This window comes from Ipomoea triloba, chromosome 3 (genome assembly GCF_003576645.1).
Source record: "Ipomoea triloba cultivar NCNSP0323 chromosome 3, ASM357664v1".
Classification (NCBI taxonomy): Eukaryota; Viridiplantae; Streptophyta; class Magnoliopsida; order Solanales; family Convolvulaceae; genus Ipomoea; species Ipomoea triloba.
In genome coordinates this window covers 20,221,579-20,242,765 of record NC_044918.1, presented here as the reverse complement: position 1 = coordinate 20,242,765, position 21,187 = coordinate 20,221,579, and the positions used below count along the sequence as shown (strand labels likewise).

At 30.4% G+C, this 21,187-nt stretch overlaps 1 long non-coding RNA gene across 1 annotated transcript; it reads right to left on the bottom strand.

Moving 5' to 3' along the window:
* Positions 1 to 2,856: 2,856 nt before the first annotated feature.
* Positions 2,857 to 8,828, bottom strand: LOC116013952. Its single transcript, XR_004097313.1, has 5 exons — positions 8,485 to 8,828; positions 7,736 to 7,806; positions 7,564 to 7,638; positions 3,927 to 4,618; positions 2,857 to 3,194 (listed from the first exon to the last, which is right to left on the bottom strand). It is a non-coding gene; the product is annotated as an uncharacterized LOC116013952 (long non-coding RNA).
* Positions 8,829 to 21,187: the final 12,359 nt, after the last annotated feature.

The window sequence follows — 21,187 nt, the reverse complement described above, 5'->3', positions numbered from 1 at the left end:
AGTATAATTAATTTTAATTTTATGTAAATATAGATGATTGACATGTAAAAATTTTACTACAATATTATATAATTTTTTCATTCTAATATAGTTAATTACATGTCAATTATATAGATATATATATAGATATATAAATATAGATTATCATATCACTAATCACCAATCACCAATTAATTAATTAATATTAATATATAACAATATTACCATATCACTAATCACCAATCACCAATTAATTATTCTTTTTTAAAATAATCACCAATTAATTAATTAATATTAGTATATATTAATATATTATATATTAATATATTAATATTAAGAATAATACCATATACCATATTATCAATTATCAATTATATATCACCAATCACCCATCACCCATTAATATTAACAATATTACCATATTATCATTATCATATTACCATAATAATATTATAGGATGAATAATTAATAAAATAATACAATAATAAATAAATAAAATAAATGATTTTACCAAAATACCCCTAAGTTTTGGGGGGAAAATTTGGGAGGAGGAAATTGTTTTTATATATAGTATAGATTTAATGAACCATCATTGTAGAGCACCTATAGACACTTGGTAAACATAAATAAACAAAAATACACAATCTTACTAAAAAACGTTAATATTGACCAAGTTTTTTTTGGGGGGTAAAATATAAGAAAATATTATAATTATAATAATATTATTTAATTACATTTAAATATTTAATATATTTAAATAAAAACTCTTTATAATTAATTAATAATGTTAGGAATAATTTGTAATAAATTTGATGATTCCAAATATATTACAAAATTAGGACCCAACTCTTCCGTTTTTAGACTGAGGAATATTTTGATTTTTGAGTTGTCCACAACCAGAAAATCTTCAATGAGGTGTATTGTACTACCTGAAAAATGTATAACTAGATAGTCATCAAAACTATATGAGAAGTAAACTACTTGGAAGGTGGATACCTATACAGTGGACCACGGTAAAAATAGCACTGTGTGGACCATGATCATCAAATGAAACTGTAATATAATTAAAATGATACTTTAATGTTACTATAATGAAATTAGTGTGTGTGAAAAATGAAATTTAAAAACATAGCTCATTTGATAATGTATATTGTCAAATGAAACTGTAGTGTAATTAAAGTGATACTTTAATACTGCTATAATGAAACTAGTGCGTGAAAAATAAAGGTAAAATTCAAAGTTACACAAATAACATATATTGTCAAATGAACCTGAAGTGTAATTAAAATAATATTTCAATATTATTATAATTAAATTAGTGCGTGGAAAATGAAACTAAAAAATATAGCTCTAGCAATAATGTATATTGTCAAATGAAATTATAGTAGAATTAAAATGATACTTTGATATCGCTATAATGAAACTAGTGTGTGTAAAATGAAATTGAAAAATAGAACAATATTGTCAAATGAAATTGAAGTATAAATTAAAATGATATATACTCCATGGTACATGTTGTTACATGGACCATGGTCCACAGTAAAATTTTACGTAGACACTCCAATTGAACCTTGTACCCAAGTTTTCTGGTCCTTTGGTAATAAACTTCCATTTTGTCTGATCTTTATTGAGATATATTCAACCTTAATCTACTAATCCTAAAAAAAAAATAAAAAAAATAGGTCTTCTAATGTACATTTGGTAGACATGCACGGTATGTAGCTGCTAAGTTTTGGCAAAAAATTAATATTGCTTATTTTATGTTTTTGCAGAGGTCTACCATTTGACCATCAACTTTCTCCTTTAAGTATGCTGATCTTGTCTATAGTTTGTCTTTATGCTGGCTTAACCTTTCTTTACTCATATTTATCTTAAGTAGTTTTCTAGGAGACAATGTCTATTGAGTTTTGATCCAACTATCTTTGTCCATTAAGAAGCTCCACTTTTTCTTTTTGCTTTTGTTAGTTGTTAGTTGGAATGACTACTATTTAGCATCTTTGACTACTATTTAGTATATTTACTGTTGATGTATTTTTGTTTGGATGATGAGGAAACTCACAATCCTTTTAGGTGTAGGTAAATCTCGCCTTGTGACCTAACCAGCAAATGATCATAAGAAAGTAAATTAATATATGTTATTTGTAGTTGAACGGCTCAAACCAAAGGGCAAGAATTCGGACCTGTAACCTTGTAATCACAAGTGTCAATCTCTTGCCATCTTGGTTGGAATTACCCCTAGTACTGATCTATTAGTCTCTTACTAAGCTAGCAAGTCTGTTGATATATTGTCTTGAGTTAATAAGAAGTTTTGAATTCTAATCTTTGTCATCTACAAAATGTACTAAGACTAGAAGATTACAAATTAATTTGGAATTTTAAAGTGCCTATATAGTTTTTTTTTTTTGTATTATCAAAATCTATTTGTACATAATTTCCAACACTTTTGACTTTGTTGGCCCTTTTTTTTTACTGAATTGAATTTGACTGTTGTCGTTGGTCCATGTCTTAAGTGTCTTTCAGTTAGGTTAATATGCTAATTTACAATTTATTTCGCTTAGAGATCTCTTTCGATTTCAAATCTACTAAATGAATCACCTTTGCTGTTTTTTTTGTTCAAAGTATTATGTACAAATAATGTCTACTATTAAGTCTATCGATTGTCTGTCTTTATTGGCTGAGTTAAGGACATAAGGCTGCCGCTAATATATCTCTTCTATTTGAATACATAATACACTCATACACTCATGTTGTTGTTGTTTTTTTTAGTGGCTAGGTATATAGTGGGATTCCTGGTAGGTTTTTTTTTTTTTTTTTGAAAATGGAATTCATGGTAGTTGTAATACAATAATGGGGTAACTGATGAGTGTCTAAGAGTCATTTCATCAAAACACCATAGTATTGACATCTCATACTCCAACATTTCAAAGGCAAAGCAAGGTTAATCCAAATCAACCCCTTCTAAGGTCAGGGAGATTAACATCATCAAAGTCAAGTCTCGTCACTAATCAACCAATTCAAAGTTACATTTCCATGAACCTACTCATCATTTCTCATTACATTTTTTTTTGGACCATTGCCACCTCGTAATAATGCTTTGAGATTTCTCAATTTATTCCCCATTTCGGTTCACCCTCTTCAACAATATGAGAATGATTTTCTTCGACCGTCCACATTGGAGGATCAAACCAATCAAAAAATCCACATGAATACATGCCCTAAATGAATTTATGAAAAAAAAATAGATTTGTCAACAATTCTAAATAAATAACTACAAGACATTTGTCAATCATTCTAAATTGTGAACCAAGTCTGGTTTCAATCAAAACAAAAACAAAAACAAAAAAAACAAAAAAAACACAAAATTGTTGAACTAATCAAAAGATTTGTGAACCAATAAACTAATGCTAATTGCTTACATTGATACCAACACAATTCCAAAATCGTCGACTAGGATTAACATAAATCCATAAGGTTTGAAAGGTTTCTGTGACTTGCAATTTCAATAGCAAAACAACAAAATGCACACTATCCATCACAAGTAGATCTACTTTTCTCTTACATTAGTTGCTCATCCTCCACACTCATAGTTGCCCAGATTAACCCTTCCCACATGCACACAACACTATAATGTAAAATGCTCAATAACTACACACCAAAATGCACACTCCCCTACACAACTAGGATTAACATCAAAATGCACACTACTATCATAACAAAATACACACTACACTGCACAAAGTAGTACTAAATTCGAATTAACTTTGGTGCTCAACAACATCACTCAGTCCAGCACACAAAACAGTTAGGTAATATGCTCAGAATAACGACAACATCTGTGCTATCTTTTAATCTAGCCCCAATTCGACCATCCCTCAATACACTGTTAATCCTTAACAATCAGCACCCGGAATTTTTATTTTTATTTTAATCAAAACTAATAAACATACCTATTCTTCTCACCGCCTCCAGAGAAGCCCTCCGTTTGCTGCGTCGCACAGAGTCACCTGCCATGGCTTCGTCCCTGTTAACTAGGGCTGCTCATTCTTAGTCTGGTCTTTCTATTTGGCATTTTTCTATTCCTTCTTGTATTCATCGTTTAATTTAACGAAGTATCTTTTGGTTTTCAAAAAAAAAAAGTTCAACTATCATATGCTATAATTGATGCCGAAGATTCAGGAGTTCTTGAAAGTGTACAAGAATTACCCATGTGTTCAAACAAGCAACCACCTTCTAATAAATGTAGGGAATGAGTTCTTAGACTTATCCAACAACGTTCAACCACAATTCCATTTGAATTACCCTCTTCAATTTGTTGTTCAGAACTTCGAAGATGGGGTTAGATTGTTTCTGTAGGTGGATGGTTTATGACAATGCTAAAGACTATGACCTTTTTGGAGATTCTACAATATAATGGTTATAGAAAACATGCGTGACACATGGGATGGTTGCCAAAAACATAACTCTAATCAAATATTTGTTTAAAATATGAAATTGTAATTGTTAAATTACCATATGCTGATATGCATGCCATTAATGTGAATGCGTAGATGCTGGAGATTAGTCATTTAATATGCATATGTTTTTTTTTTATACCTCTTTATTAATGTGCTTGTACGTGTGACTATATATATTAATTTATCTGCAATTTTATAATGTCATTTTTGTTTATGTGAGCCGTAATGGCATGTTTACATTTACAAAACAATTTTGGTTAAATATAGACTCTGTTAGCTGGTAGTTCAATGGAGGTGTTGCTACTGCCATTTACTGTGACAGATTTAGAGGTCTCTTATCCCATACTTTTCGAGTAAAATGCTTCTTTGATGCTAGATGTTTTTTCTTGGCTTAAGTTAATTTTATTCTTATATACATATGAAATCTTGTAATAATTAATTGAATAAATTCTTACTAAGATGATAAATACTCAACTTTACATGTGAAATTTTTAACAGTAAAAACCACTGCCAAGGAAACCAATTTCTATCCTACTTTGAAGGCTTGACCAAATACAAGTATTCTTCTTGAATCACATCCTCTATTCTACTATAAATTAAAAAATATTTGAACTTTCTATGTTAACTACTTTCTTGTAATTTTCTTACATAATTTCTTCCGTATGTATACATTTTAACTTTCAATCATTTTTATATCTTTTTGTTTAACCAAGGATCAAAAACTGCTTTGCCTAAATCATGCACTACAAGATTAAGTGCAGAATTGGTAATCCTCAACTTAAATGCATTCATAATTTAATGCCTATGCAATATTTCGAATTTAACCAAAAAAAACATTGATCTCTGCTTTTGCAGTGTTTCTTCCCACCAAACTTGTGGGCCGACATTCAAACTCCAATTTTCTTCTTAATGTCGGCATTTGATCAAATTGAGGTTTGATTTTTCCCCAACCCAAAGTTAAATGAGTTATGATTTATTAAAAATAACTTATAAATAAATAGTTTAATTACTTTGTATTAGTACCACATCCTCTCTATGATTCAAGTCTCACCAAAAGAGTCGGGTGTTAGTCCATATATTCATGAGTATTTAATTTTGCTTTTTCAATTTAAATGTATAGTATAGTGTAATTTATTATTAAATAACATTTACATTTAATATTAATAATTTTATAATTATATTATATTGATGTTATTCATGTTTCAAAAGAATGTGTTATGTTTTCTTAGTAAAATGTACAAATTCTAAATTATTTATAAATTTTTTCATATTGCAGATTCAGTACGGTTTGTCAAAAGATTTTAATGATGACATTAAGTGGAGGAATTGCTCCTCAAATCAATTAAAGGCATTGCAAGATTTGGATAAGTTAATTTTTATTAACTAAACTATGAAGTTTTTATGATTATTAATTACTGATTAATATATCATAAAATTATACTTATATGTTTATATATATAAAATATTAAATCTTAGGGCAGAGCTCTTAACTGTTTTGCCTAATGGATGTGACTCTAATAATGGATTGGTGATTACCTCCCCCTTTGCGCACGCAAGGCTATTCGGCCTTTCTTGGTTTTCCGAGATGTACAGCGAAATACCAAGAAGAGCCGAATAGCCTTGCGTACGCAAGAGCGGTAATCACCAATCCATTCTTAGAGTTTTTACATCTATTAGGCAAAACAGTTAAGAACTCTGACCCAAGATCTAAAATTATATATATAAGCATAATTTTATGATATATTAATCAATAATTAATAATCATAAAAACTTCATTAACGACAAATTAACTTTAGTTACTAAAAATTTACTTATCCAAATCTTGCAATGTCTTTAATTGATTTGAAGAGCAATTCCTCCTCTTAATACAATCATCAAAATCTTTTGACAAAATGTACTAAATATACAATACGGAAAAATTTATAAATACTTTAGAATTATATTAGTGCATTTTACTAAGAAAACATTACACATTCTTTTGAAACTTAGCATCAATATAATTATAAAATTATTAATACTAAATATAAATTTCCTTTAATAATAAATTACATTATACAATCCCCTTAAATTGAAAAAGTAAAATTAAATACTCATTAATATATGGATTAACACTCCACATTTTTTGTGAGACTTAAATCATAGAGAAGATATGGTACTAATACAGAGTAATTAAACTAATCATTTGTAAGTTATTTTTTATAAATTATAACTCATTTAGCTTTGGTTGGGAAAAAGATCAAAACTCAATTTGATCAAATGCCGACATTAAGAAGAAAATAGGAGTTTGAATGTTGGCTCACAAGTTTGGTGGGAAGAAACATTGCAAAAATTAATCAGAGATTAAGTTTTGTTTTAGTTAAATTCGAAAGTATTGTATAGGCATTAAACTATGAATGCATTTAAGTTGAGGATTACCATTTCTGTACTTAATATTGTAGTGCATGATTCAAGCAAAGTAGTTTTTTATCCTTAATTAAACAAAAAGATATAAAAATGTTTGGAAGTTAAAATGTATATATACAGAACAAATTATGTACGAAAATTACAAGAAAGTAGTTAACATAGAAAGTTCAAATACTCTTTAATTTATAGTAGGATAGAGGATATGATTCAAGAGGAATACTTGAATTTTGGTCAAGCCTTCAAAGTAGGATAAAAATTGGTTTCCTTGCTGCGTGTTTTATTGTTAAAAATTGCACATGTAAAGTTTAGTATATATCATCATAGTAAGAATTCATTCGATTAATTATTACAAGATTTCATATATATATATAAGAATAAAATTAACTTAAACCAAAAAAAAAATCAAGCTTAGAGAAACATTTTACTAAGTATAGGGTAAGAGACTTTTAAACCTGTAACAGTAAATAGCAGCAGCAACACCTCCAGCTGAACTACCAGCTAACAGGGCCTACATTTAACAAAATTGTTTTGTAAATGTAAACATGTCTTTACCACTCACATAAACAAAAATAACATTATAAAATTGCAGATCAATTAAATTCCTATCAGTACACAATAAACTACTTTAAAAAAATTAAAGTATATAAAGATTAATGACTTTTTCAAACACGTAACTATAGTGATGTTAAATATTTTTGTGCTTTAATTTGTAAAATCAGAATCTTACCTTTCTTGCATTTCCCATTTCAAGGCATAGTACAACTTTGAAGATCCTTGCACCTCTGAAATAAAGTGTAATGTCCTGAAATGAAAAATTGATAGAAGTATGTAAACCTCTTAAATCAAAAGTAAAATCTCTGCCTGAAAAATATGAAGAAACGCATAGCATTAGAACAAACCTCACTGGTGGCCTTCTTAGCTTGCAAAGTGGCAACAATATCAAGCACTTCTCAATGTCAGGAATCTTTGCCTGGTGAGAGAATACAAGCATCAGTTCTTTTCTCACTTAAGTTAAAGCAAAAGGTAAATAATCATTTGCACAGAATTTGTATAATGGTTCACACAATAGTTCAGAACTAAATCCATTTCAGAGATTTATTGTATTGTAAGAGAAACTTCAACCTAGGTCCTAATCCTACAACCAAAATAATCATAATGGTACAAAGAGAAAAGATACAATCAAGCTTAGCTCAATACATTAAAGCATTTTTCTGTTTTGTTTTCCCACAGTTTTCTCATTTTTCTTTTTCCAATTGCTTTTTTTCAGTAAAAAAACATCAGTGAAGAACCCATATTCAAACAAACATACAAATACAGTTGTATAGAAAAATAAAGAAATAACAGAGGAATAACGTCAACAAGATGAGTAGATGACCTAATAACACACAATATAACAAGTGGATGATAATATTACTCAAACAGAGAACAAATAAAAAAATAAAATAAAATAAAATAAAATACAGCTTAAAAAAATACAATATAACAGGGTTTAAGGCCTTCAACAAGTTCTCCTAATTGAAGTATGAGCAACTACTGATGCAGATAAATACAGCTTTTGCCAACAAAAATTGATCCCTCACACAAATGCGAATGCTAATATTACTCAAACAGAGAACAAATAAAAAATAAAATAAAATAAAAAAATTACCGTGAGTTGGACGGTGGCAGTGGAGGAACCGACGGTGGTGGTCACGAGCTGAACCTTCGGCGGTGGCGTCGGGTCGCGAGTACCGGCTTCAGATCTGTTTGGCGGGGAGCTGGATCGGAGGTGGCGTTTGGCGTCGGTGAGGATGGCTGCTTCCGCGGTGGAGTCGGGGTGGAGGAAATGGAAGGTGGTTGCAGTTGTTTGAGATGGTGGCGGAGATGGAGGAAGACTTGGAGGAGGGAATGGTGGTATTGTTTAGAGAAACACTGTGATTGAAGAGGGCAGAGCAGCCAGAGCTCCATATAAAGAAGAGAAGACCGGAGAGTACGGTATGGGGTAATGAAACACTGATTTTTTTTTATTTTTTTATTTTTGGGAATTGAAACACTGAATTTATGGGCTAAAATGTTTTTTTTTTTTTTTTAATTCTTTCCATACATATCCCTATAAAATATTTCATAAAATAAAAATAATTAAAATTGAAAAAGAAAACAAAAAGAAAAGGAAATTTATATAAATAAATAATTAGATCACATTTTAACTTGCACTAACTAAAATTTTTAAATTAGTAAAAAAAAAACAAATATAGAAATCTCAAATATCTATTTTATAATATGAACACTTTACAATTAACGCAAATGAGTACTTAAGTGGCAAATGAGCTTCGCATGAAGACAATCTCTGAGATTCTCATAAGTGACAATTCCTGCTAGCTCGTGCCGGATTAGTCGGGTGGATTGGAGGCCATAAAATTTCACTTTTGTTAGCAAAGTTAATATTCTTGCCAACATCCTCTCGGAGCCCATAGCACAACTCGGGTAGTGATTAAAAGTTTCTCTCATAATATAAAAAAATAATGATAATTATATTGAAATTTGTTCATTCACATAAAAGTTTTATAATCTAAACTAACTTAAAAGAATTATCATTGATTATTATAAATGAATTAATTAAACAATAATCAAATGTTGTCAACATCATATTGATATTGTGTAACCCCTTGGTTTTTCCGACAAAATTGAGGTTTGAAAATATTTTTTTTAAGCTATAATATTTATGAGATGATCTCTCGGTACTTCAGAAGGATTTTTATAAGTGAGACTAGTTATTAATAAGCTGCGATCTACATACCGGTCACGAACCGAAAATTTTTTAAGGATGTATATTCAGTTCGAATTTTCCTAGAAATTGGATTATTAAGTATCATATGATTAAGCCTGAACTTCTAGTTAGTTCAAGTAAAATTTTAAATGGACTGAAAGGGGTAAAATTGTTACGAACCTTGTACCTATATTTCGCGAGATACCGAAAAATTCCCAATTTGAGGGATTAGCGACGGGATTATTTTTAGAATAATTTTGGTGTTAGAATTTTCCCGAATTAAGCCATGATCCTCCGAACTTTTATCTGATTTGAACCCGAACTGGCAAAGATTAGATTTTTTTCTTCTTCAAGGAGCCATAGGGTATTGACATGTGGCATAACCCCAAGTTGATGATCACAATTAATGAAGCATTTAATGCTAGCATTAATGAGGTATGGGAATGTTGCACTTTGTTGCTTGATCTTCCAGACATAATCTACACTAACACACTCATCTTTCTCTCTCACTTTCGAACACACAAGGAAGAAGAGGAGGAAAAATATTAGTCTTCCATATTTGTGATCTAAGAACTCCTTAGGCATTTCTTCAACTCCAAGAACTCTACTATAGGTAAGAACTTCGGTTTTGTTCGGTTCAATCTCTCCTAAGACTTAAGCTTGGACTTAAGATTTATGAAAACATTGTATTATGGTGTTTTGTTAGGATCTTTGGTGAAGGAATCCAAGGAAGGCATCATCAACTTGTACGGTTTTTAAGGTTTCTACAAAGGTAAGGAATCCCTTAAGTCGGTTCAATCACTTGGAGGTGAACAAATGCTAGTAAATTATATGACTAGGAATTTTTACGTGGAAATTATGTGTTAAGTTCGTGGATCTACAAGTTAGCCTAAGAAACTACACTTTGGATTTTTGGTAATTTTTATATACATGTTCATAGCTAATTTATGCATGTATATGTTGAATTTATGCCCATATAGGCTTATACTTGTGAAAATAGTGAAAAGAAATCATGATAGATTCTGGCAGTAACTTCCGAGATTTATTGGAAAAAATTGGTAAGGTATTTTGATCCTATTTTTTTTAGGCATGTAGTTCTATAAGTGTAGAACCCGCATATCAAATTTCATAATGATCGGATTAGTATAAGTACGGTTTTCGAATTTTTTTCCAAAACTGGTCCAGAGAGAGAAATATTCTGGACAGCACACTGCCAAGGGCAAAAAGGGAATTTTCTGTGTTTATTCGTGGATCAAAATGACCAAAACTTTTTATGGACATCAAGTACTATAAGTTGGGGTTCTACCATAAAAATTTCAAGTGAAAAAGAGTTCGGGAACTATTTTTACCGGCTCAATCTTTCGGACTGCGCCAACTGAAATCTTCTGGCAGAGAGGCTGGACGCGGTCCGGACGCCTGCGTCCGCTGGTGCGGCCAGCCGCGAGTCCGCGCGACGCGGACTCGTTTTCGACTTGTTTTTGACCAAACTTTTCCCCGATGTTTTTAATCCCGAGTATTGCGATGTTTTGAAGGCCTACGGGCAATCGGGTGAATTTTTGAAGACTCAAATATTATTTTTGTGCATTATAATTACTAATTTAGAGAAAAATGGTGTTTTAAGAATTATCGTGACTCTCGTACTTGGATTTTCGTAATAGAAATAACGTTAACTAATATGTGTATTTTGGGGAATATATTTGAGCAAGTGTGATGGTTTTTGAGTCGTGTGAATGTAATGAATGGTGAGGGGTTCTGTATGAATTGTTCATACTGCAGAGCGAAGTCTATTCGCTGAGTGAATGGTGAGATTTTGTATGATTTATTCATACTGCAGAGCGAAGTCTATTCGCTGAGTGAAGTGTGAGATTTTGTATGATTGATTCATACTGTAGAGCGAAGTCTATTCGCTGAGTGGAGTTGTGAGGATTAATTGTCGGGTGTCTCGAACAATAGTCTGGGCGTTGTGTTTCTCATTTTTGAACTAAATGAATATTCTCGGAAATGGAAGTGTTATGTGCCCAAGTTACTTATATATTGTGGTACTATTCTATCGTTGAAATGATTGCAGGTAGAGCTATAACTCGTGGGTAAATTTTACAACTTACAAATTATTATATTTTCGAAACCTTTGTCCACTTTTGAGTGACAATGGATTTCCTTACTTAGCCGTCGCGCTAACTACACTTCATTGTGTCCTTTATTAGATGCAGTCTAGCGTGGGCCTCTGTGGCCCGATGAGCTCTGAATAGGATGGGAGTCGAGGTTGAAGACTACTCTATCCTAGAATAGACACCCTGGAAGGATTAGTTCCATATGTACACTTTTGGATGTTGATATGGTTATTTGAGGTTGTAAGTTTAGCCTTAGCGTTTGGGTATAGGAGAGATACCTAAGTGTGGCGGTAACACCCAGTTTTCTGCTGGTTTGATGCTTCCGCAATGTATTGTACTATTAGGGATTTTGTAATAAATCCAAGAGGTGAAAATTGGGGTGTTACATATTGATAATAATAAAAGGAATAAAGCTCAAGCCTGATAGTATGATGATATCTAGCCTCTTTAGACCAATTGTAAGAAGAGCACACATAAATATATATTCAATGTAATCATAAATAAGAATAAATATAAATTCGTAACATGATATTACAATCAAATTAAATTAATAATACAAAAATAACTTTACAATGCTTCTTTTCTCAGTCAAGTTCATCACATATGATCATCTTATAAGTGTCGTTTATTTTTCCTATGTAGTTCGTGGGTTATTACACTAGAGCGAGATTAATCTAGTACACACTATCGAGTTGGGGTTGTAGGTTTCACTAATTGAATATCTTTGCTATTTTATTGAATTTAATTGTATTTTTTCGTTATTTACTCTTAAGAATTTATTTACTCCATATTTGTTTATAAAAAAAAAATTATGTTGGAGATTTCAAATTCCCATTATTTACTGCGCATTTATGGCAAGCTTGGTTGGTTGGGGTAAACATTTAATGCTAAAGCAAATCAAAGCTAAGGAAGAACTCCATATTTTTTTGGGTTTGCGGGTAGAGCTTGATTATGTTGTTTATAACTAACTAGCTCAAATTAAGAAGGTTGGAATTCAAACTTATGATCGTGTGGTTACAAGTTTGTATCTTTAGCCATTTTGTCTAAGGTCGACAAAACTCCATACTATATATGTCAAGCTGATAGAAAAACATAAGGCATTTATACTTTTATTTTGAAACCATATTAAGGGATTTTCTATGAGGTCGATAGCATATGATACAATAAAGTATATCGAACTTGGTTGTATCGAATACTATTAATGATGGTGTCAATAGTACATACTACTTGATGTCATCAAAATTATTATATATGATACTATCAACACTCAACTAATAAAAACTCATAATTCATAAACCATATTTTTAAAAATGGTGTGTACTTTAAATTTAAAAAAAAAAAACAGTATGTTGGTATATTGTGCTTTAATTAGTGTACTTATTTATTTTATTTTTTTTGGTATACATGAAATTTATTCATTTATGCCTTAATACTCCAATTAACATTTTTAATCTTTTACTCTCTATTTAATATTTTTAATGGTTTTACGTTTAACTATTATGATTAATTAATAATAGCAGAGTGCATTTCACTAAATCCAGTTCACAAAGAAGTCAAACTAAAGCAACAAAATAAGCTAAGGTGAATGTTAACCTAGTAAAAGATCGTTTCCAAAAAAAAAAAAAAAAAAAAAAAAAAAACCTAGTAAAAGATCGAATCCCTAGACTGGGATTTAGGATGGTCATGAACAATAAATGAGTTACTTACCTTAATGCTTTGAGGGTTCCCATACAAATTCTTAACATTGCATGTGCTCTCATGTACTGGTCTTCTAAAGTTTTGATAACTGGGACACTTGTGGGAGAGGAACAATGAACATTGAATTTCACATACAGCCTTTTAAAAAATATTCATTTTGTAACTTAATAACTTTTAAATTTAATGTTGTTATTTATTTTAAACATAATAAATTATTCATAATAAAATTTGCTTATATTCCTAAGTTATTAAAAAAAATTCTATCATTAGAGATTGCATTAGTTTATTTTCCTTAAATTACATTTAAGCTAACTATAAAGAAAGAGATCAAGAGTCGGCGCCTAAGCGGCTTAGGCGGGCTAAGCAGAGCTTAGGCGGCCTAGGTTGTTGCCTAGCAGGCTAGCCGTTTAGACCACCATTTAATGTGATAGGCTAGACGGTCGACTGGCGCCTAGAGCCTAGGCGGGGATTAATCAGCACCTAGGCGGGAGTTTTGTAATACTGATTTTTTTTCACGTGGTTTTCCTAGTGCAGTTTTTAACGATGCATGAATATATTTTTATATATTTTATTGTCTATCTAGGTTTTTCCCACAAGATTTTCCTAACAAGTTTTTAAAGAGGTATGATTATGGTCAAATAATGTCCAAGGGAGAGTGTTATAAATTCTTATTTAGTGGACATTATTATTGTATTTATTAGAAATTATGATAGCTTTTGTAACACCTATTACCCTTGTAATATATATTGTAAGATGAATGAATAAGAAATGAATCTTTCTCCTCTACTTGTTTCAATTCCTTATCTCTTGTTTTACTGTTGCTTACGATATGATAATTTGTTTAACTGGAGAACGCTACAGGCTAATAGGAATCAATTATAACATAAATTAGGAATACTAGGGGGTTATGTTATAATTTAATAGAAAATGTTGTTTACGTACTCTTAAATATATCACTTACAAATTAACTTGACACTCTTTGATTTGATAAGTTTTAATAGATGATTTCACTTCCAAATTCTATTCCTTCGCTTTTACTCAATGATGTGGGTAACAAATATGGATATTTTTATTACGTGGGTCTCAAGAAAAAAATGTTACATCAAGAATTTATGAGAGTGACGTTGTGAGTAAGAAATAAGAGTTTATATAGTATTTTTTGGTGCAGTGTTAAAATTAGCAAGTAGGTGGGTAATAATATAAGGCCATCTAGCATTATCCTAATTTAATATATTAAAATACACTTTTTAGTTTATAGCACAACATATCACATCATTGCTCACCAAAAAAAAAACAAAACATCTCACATCCAATTCAATTTGGAAGTACGGAGTATTGCTTTAATTAAATGATGGGGATGGGTTCATTTGGATGGAAGCATGGGTGGGGAATGGTGATGGGTTTTTAAATATCTAATATATTTTTGTTATATATATATATATATATACAAATAGTTGAGAGTTTATATACACACACATACTTGGATGAAAGGAATCAAATTACGAACAAGATGACATAAAAACTCTACCAAAATATAGTAAATGCGATTTAAAAAAAGAAGAGACCATGCATCGTTATTAATGATTGTATTTGAGACTAGGTACCTAGATGTAAATATTTTTGATAAATAGTGTTGTCATATTTCCTAATAAAGGGAGAAATAAATTTCTTATATGTATTTATAATAAACTTTTAGCATGGTATAAAAAAGATAAATACATAATTAAATAAATTTGGTAGATTCTTACTATGAAAAAGAATTCTACCTCCTTAAGTGAGATATACTTTTCTTGGTATCAATTGAATTGGATTTTCATTAATTCAAAATTTTCTAAGTCAAAAATTACACAAAACATGGGAATAATTTTTCTAACTTTTAAAATAGCTTTTAGGTTTCCCATACGAATTGTTAAAAGTGCATGAGCTCTCATCTACTGATCATTTCAAGTTTTGATTTTAGCTTTTAGGGCTCTCATACGAATTCTTAACAATAAATATGCTCTTATTCACTACATTTGGGAAAATGTAAAATATGTACTGATCATTTCAAGCTTTGATTTTAGCTTTCAGGGCTCCCATACAAATTGTTAACATTAATTGCATGTGCTCTTACTCACTACATTTGGAAATAAAAAAAATCTAATGAACATTTCAGGTTTTTATTTTAGCCGTTAGGGCTCCCATACGCGTTGTAAGTTTGTAACATTGCAGTGCTCTTTATTCACTACATTTGAAAAAAACACAATAGTACAGAATAACATGTAATTATATTTAAATATATAAACTCATACACTAACGATGCACACATGCATAATGCATGAATGACACATTTGTTCTGCACAAACAACTATTTATGAGTTTTTTTTTTTTTTTGGAAAATAAGAGTTTTTTTAGTACATTCTAATCTATTCATAGTATTTATTCAATAATTATGCCATAGAATTCAAACCTGCAACCTTTATATTAATTTAGAGAGTACAAAACAATTATATGAAAGATTTTTAAACAATTATATGAAAGATAAGAGTGTATTTATTTATTTTTTATTATTCACATGAGTAGTACAACTAGTCACACAAGTAGTTCAATATGAATTAGGAACCAACCAGAGTCGTTCATCTAGAAAGATCTAACTACTTAAAGCAGGAAGAGAAGGGAAAAAAAACGATGTAACATTTTTTTTTTAAATAACTCAAATTTTAAATGTAAGTATAACAACACTATAGAGTGCATTTAGCAACATTATAGAGTACATCTCGTGATACATATAAATGCAATGAAATTGCATACTTGTTAAAATTATTTATGGTTTAGATTTTTGCTTGGTTTATGGTTTAGGTCTTTTTTTTTTTTTTAATTTGATTTAGAAATTTACTTTAGAGTTAGTAGTTATGATTTGCCTTTAGGATGCACTAGCAGCAATATAAAATATACCCAACAGCAGTATAATATGCCCAATGTTATCATTAATTACATCGAATATGGAAACTAATTGCACTTAGTGTTCTCTTTTGAAACATTATATCTAGTTTTTTTTTTTCTCCTTAATTTAATGGCCTGTTTGGTTAGATGTAGTTAGAGGGGAATTGCAATTGCAATTCAGTGAATTCCCAAATTACAGTGTTTGGTTGGAGGGAATTGTAATTCCGCAGAATTGCAATTCCCTCCAAATGTTGAATTGCAATTCATGGGATACCCCCCATGAATTGCAATTCGGTGGAGAGGAGTGACAATTTGTTGGTGTAAAGACAATTTTGTCCCTCCTCCCATACCCTTTGTCTTTTAAAAAAAATTGAGAGAATTGTTGCTATTATTATTATTATTATTATTATTATTTTGAAAGAATTATTATTATTATTATTATTATTGTTATTATTATTATTATTTTGAAAGAATTATTATTATTATTACTATTTGAATGAATTATTATTATACTTATTATTATTATTATTATTTGAAATAATAATAATAATATATTATTATTATTATTACTATTACTACTACTACTATTACTACATCTACCACAATATAAGGGCATTTTAGTCATTTTGTCGCTTTTTACCTTTCAATTCCTTGTACTCCTATTGAAAAGGGACATGTGTTTGCACTAATAAAAATACAATGACACAAATGGTGTTCAACGTATTGGCCATTGCATATGATATGTATGTATTACCCTTTGAACCCTCTATGATACATTTACTTACTAGCATCCAATAATTGGAGTTCATGTTTTACTAGTGGAGCCGTGGAGGAAACAACAGATGACATAATATCACACAATGCACTAAAAAGAAGTTATCCTATATGAGGAAATTTAGTAATAAATTGAGTGAAAAGGAATCAATACTTTTGTTTCAAAAAACAAAAGGAATCAATACTTTTACTTTACACCAGGAGGGTAGAGCTCTTTAATGCTAAATTAAACCAGGCATGCATCCCATCATGGTCGTCATCCACCTCCTTCAATTCTTGTTGACTTAATTGAGCTGAGCATCAGCAATTCAGCACTAAACAAATATCAGAGGAATAAAAAAAAGGAAAAAAGAAAAAGGATAGAGATTAGTAAAAATACAATTGATGAATAACATATCATTTGATTAACCAAGCAAAGCATACAAAGATAACTTTATTTTTTTAAACTCACGAGGTGTTCTAAGTCTTTCACCGTCCGTTTAACAGTCCGAGTCCACCTGACTAATCCCTGCTTGCCCCAAGAGACACAGGAATTGGCCCAATGAGGAATTGTCACTTGCGACAGAAAATCGAACTCGGCTTATGCCGGAGTTCTTCCTCACAAAGAAGCTCCTTTGGCACTTGAGCTACCCCTTTGGGATATACAAAGATGATATTAATTAAAGCATGTCCTCCATCTCAACAAAAAAGCTAAGCTTATAGTTGGACTGCACATTTGTATATTATATATGCTTAACACATGTGTGAGGACTGATTACTTTTGTCGGGCTCCAAACCCGACTCTTTTTATTAGGTGGCGCAAAGATTCAAACCATGATCTCTTGGATGATGTTGACTCTGATACCAAATTGAAGTACATGTTTCATCTCAACCTAAAAGCATAAGTCTATAGTTGGAGTGCACATTTACGTTTATATATTAATATTATATGCTCAACAATATTAAACCCCACCTAACAAGAAGACTACAATGTGATTTGGTTTATGAAGTCTTCTTTCTTTTTCATCCGCCAAAACATTAGCAGTTAACCTATGACGTAGGTTTCTATGTTTTTGCTTAGACATTATCACAACATCTCTTTTGAACATTTCTACAATGTTGGCCTTGATCAATAGGCTCTGTGATACTAATATGGCTCATTGTTAATTCATTATGCACCAAAAATACGATTTAAAGTAAATCACGTAACAATTAGTAAAAACACATATAAATATTATGAACGAAATAAAATATACATTATACATTATCTAAACTACTACAAATAGTTTTCTCAATACTTAAAAATTGGAGAAGAATAAAATATTAGTCATAAGTGTAAAATAATTTGATGCAATCAATATGCGCGTATCGGTTCATTATGGAGTCATCCGCAAGACATCTGGATCTCTATTGCTATGAGAGAGTGTTACACTCATAACAATTGAAACAATTGAATGACGTGCTCCATCCAACTAAAAGTCTAAGCTGATAGTTGGACTGCACGTTTATGTTTATATTATATTTATGCTCACAATAACGAGGTCTTTTGTGCGTGAGGCACGTTACGTTCATAACGTAAGCTGATCCGAGAAGTATAAAAGGGAGTCAATCAAATTTTAAAGAGAGCTTTTGTTTTCTTTTTAGAAACTTCGTAGACTACTTTTAGAGACTTTTTACCTGTTATTTTTTCAACCTTTCTAGATAAAAATTTCTTCTCAATTCCATTTTCAATTACAAGCATTTCTGGGATTCAATTTCAAGTACTACATTTGATCAAGGATTAAAGATTTTGATTTCCAATTTCACCTTCAAATAGATAAGTCCATTCCTATTTAATTTCTTTGCAAATTTACTTATTTAATTTCTTTGATCGATTATTTGATCTATTACTTGTGATTGTTATGAATTGTAAATTTGATCTTGAATTTATTGTCATCTCTATTTTGAACATGCACTACTACAAAAAAAAAAGAACATAGAAATGAACATCAATTAAGTAGTCTCGAAAAATCAATTTTTATTCATATTGGGATCATTAGAAAATTAGCTAAAAATAACATTTAAGGTTTTCGTTTTGACTTATAGTTTTCAATGGGTCCATTTATAATTTAATTGGGTCAGGTCACATGGATTTGGGTTCTCATATGTTAGATTTTTAATTTCATATATTATACATTCAAAATGAATAATGCTTACGTGGGAAACTGATTCTCAAAGTGTACCCTTCAATTGAAAAAATTGGTGTTTGGAAAGGCTTTTAAATAGCCTTAGTCCCATATTGAAAAGGGACATACATGTGTTTGCACTAGTAAAAATACAATGACACAAATGGTGTTCAACGTATTGGCCATTGCATAGGATAGGTATGTATTACCCTTTGAACCCTCTATGATACATTTACTTACTAGCATCCAATAATTGAACACCATATCTTTGAATTGTATTGTTGTTTGTATAAATGATAATATATCTTACTCAAGAACCTCCAAACTGTTATCTTTGTTCAGTTCTCATGGTTGTGTCTGTTTTAGCCCTGAAACACCTTGTCTGACTCTACAAGAGTTTTAAAAAATTGAACACATACAATTCTCCTTTAATTTGAAGCGGTCTACTTCTTTCTCACATTGCTAATTCTTTTTCCAAGTATCCTACATACTCTTGCTCATGCCAATCAATATTTTAGAATAATTAAAGCATGCATTTATGCTAATAACCTCATGCAAGAGTCACTATTTCAAAACGCAATGGATAGGAGTTCGAGATCCCCATAGTGACTGCACTTCGTTCAATAATTTAATTTTCCAATCCCTTTTGGGCCTATGTGCTAGCAAGATTGGGTATCCATTATACAACTATATTCGAAGGGCTATAATCTCATTGCTCATGACAACATCTCTATTGATTCTCTACTTAATTCTTTGGTTAGTGGATCCGCTATATAATTTTTTTGACTTCACATAATCAATATAGAAGACACACATTGTGAGAAGTTGTTTAATATATAGTATTATGTCTATAATGTATGTATATGATTAGACTTACCATTATTATATATGTTACTCTATATCCTTCCATTTGCAGCTTGACTATTATATTGCAATATATACAAATTACTAAATTAGAGGTATAAATTTTTCTAACTAGGAATATCCTCTAAAAATGTTGTAGCGATGGGGGGTTGAATTGACGTTTTTCATTTTTTTTCTTACAAAAAAGGTTACTTCAATACTTTAAAATAATTTAGACTAAGTTAATTAAGCTTTCAATACTTCCTAAAATGTTATGTTCAATACAAGAATTCATTACCGTTCAGTTTGGAAAAATCGAACCGAATTGTACACCTCTAACTACAAAATTCATTTTTAGATAAATGGAAGTAATCATAACTAATTCCTATACTGATCAGATCCAATTAACAACATTTTCAATACATTATAACCTTTCCTGCCCACCCTTATTGCTACTATGAGTACTAGAGGTTAAAAAAAAAAAAAAAACATTCGGCGTCTTTGAGTCACGCCGTATACACCAAATAATTGTATTGTATTATTGCTAACTGGAATACGACTATACTAATTATTAATTTTATGTACGTAGTCATATGTTACTATGATTGTAATACATTATGCATTCATCTTATTGAAAAACATAATGGAAAAAGTGTTTTAGGTTGCTCAGTTAATTGAGATTGGTCGTTTTAGACTTAAATTATTAAAAGTTGTAAAATATATCTTTCACTTTATAATATGGTGATATTTTTAATATTGTTGGTAAGCTCACGATTTATAACCACCTTTCTTGACCAACAAAAAAAAAATCATAAATCATAAATTAGTAAAATTTTCAACATTTATGACCACCGTATAAATAAGGTAGTTGAAAAATTTTGGAAATTAATTATAAATTTGAATGTTTCGGATAAATTTTCCCTGTCATATTGAAGAAAGACAAAGAAAGGATGGTAGAAATCTAATGGGGTAGTTTAAGTGGCACGTGAGCTCTCTTTGTAGGGAAAAATTTTGGGAGAACTCGGGTTCAATTCCCACAAGTGACGACTCCCAGCCTCGGACCGTTAAATGGACGGAGAAAGACCGGTGAATTTGTTCTAATAAAATGAACCC